We start from the raw sequence: 1,620 nt of genomic DNA on the forward strand, positions 1-1,620 counted from the left end.
CTTGAAGGACTTTTGGGAGAAGTACGTAAGCTCCTGTCCTGTTTGTATCCAGAACAAGACGCCAAGAAATCGGGCTTGGGGACTGCTGAAACCCTTACCTGTGCCCGACAGACCCTGGAGAATGATTACCATGGATTTTATAGTCGGGCTTCCATGCTCTGAGCGGTGCTCAGCTATCTTTGTGGTTGTAGACCGGCTGTCCAAAATGGCCCATTTTTTACCCCTAAAAGGGACCCCATCTGCTGTGGAGACTGCCCGCATATTCATTAAAGAAATTGTGAGGTTACATGGAATTCCAGCAAATATAGTTTCCGACAGAAGAGTTCAGTTCACCTCACGTTTCTGGAGGGCCCTGTGTGAGATCCTAAAAATTGAGCTGGCCCTGTCCACGGCCTATCATCCCCAAACCAACGGACAAACGGAAAGGACCAACCAGACTCTTGAACAGTACATTAGGTGTTTCACATCTTTTGTACAGAATGATTGGGTGTCCCTGCTGCCCTTAGCAGAATTTGCCTACAATAATGCTTGTCATTCAGCCACCGGTCAGTGCCCTTTTTTCGCCAATTATGGCTTTCATTTAACTTTTCTGCCTGACTTTCTTTCAGAAACCTCAGTTCCGGCGGTCCAGGAGACAGTGGAGTTCCTCAGCCATAATAACCGGGTGTTGCAGGAGGCAGTGGCTAAAGCCCAGGCAGACAGCAAGAGAGCATTTGACCGGAGAAGAAGAGGGGAACTGACCCTACAGCTTGGCGATCAGGTATGGCTTTCTACTGATAACATTAAATTGGCTTGTCCTTCCAGGAAACTTGCACCTAAATTTATGGGACCATTTCCGGTAAAGAGGAAAATCAATGAAGTTTCCTATGAGTTAGCCCTACCCTCGCTTAGGATTCACCCTGTGTTTCAGGTGTCACTGCAGAAACCTGCCGTCCCTGATCCTTTCCCTGATAGAGGAACTAGACCTCCAGAACCCATCTTAGTGGATGGAAATGAGGAGTATGAGGTGGAAGCCATCCTTGATAGCAGAAGAAGACAGGGACGTATTCAGTTTTTGATTAAGTGGAAGGGGTTTGGTCCGAAAAACAATTCCTGGGAACCTGACAGCAATATCCACGCCAGGCGGTTAATTCGCGCCTACTTATCTGCCCATCCGGAAAAGAGAGACTTGCTGGGCATCCGGAGGCTGCCCCTTGGGAGGGGGCAATGTCAGGGACTTACCAACGATGGACAGGCACAGGTGCATACGCGCATGCGCACGCGTGCTTCTTCTCAAACTGAGCCTCAGGGTGTTCACACTGGCAGGCGTCGGCACGTGCTTCTGGCGCGTGTGCGCGGGTGTGCGCGCGCGATAGCGCTGTTTGCCGCCACTGAACGCTTAAAGGTTCTCCTAGTGCACTGGTGCGGCGCTGTTTCGTCTCAGCTCCTGTGTATCTGACTACCTGAACCTGAACCTGATCATCTGCTACTGTTACCGACCCGGATTCGTCTGACTTCTCTGCCTTCTCCAAACCCAACTCGGCCTGCCTGACCTTGCTACCACTTTTGCCTGTGATTCCATTGCCGACCTCTGCCAGTTTTACCAACGCTGCCTTGCCTGCTTCTATCACCTGTCTGCTC

Source organism: Lithobates pipiens, unplaced genomic scaffold (genome assembly GCF_037356315.1).
Source record: "Lithobates pipiens isolate NorthernLeopardFrog02 unplaced genomic scaffold, aLitPip1_a1.2 Scaffold_16, whole genome shotgun sequence".
Classification (NCBI taxonomy): domain Eukaryota; kingdom Metazoa; phylum Chordata; class Amphibia; order Anura; family Ranidae; genus Lithobates; species Lithobates pipiens.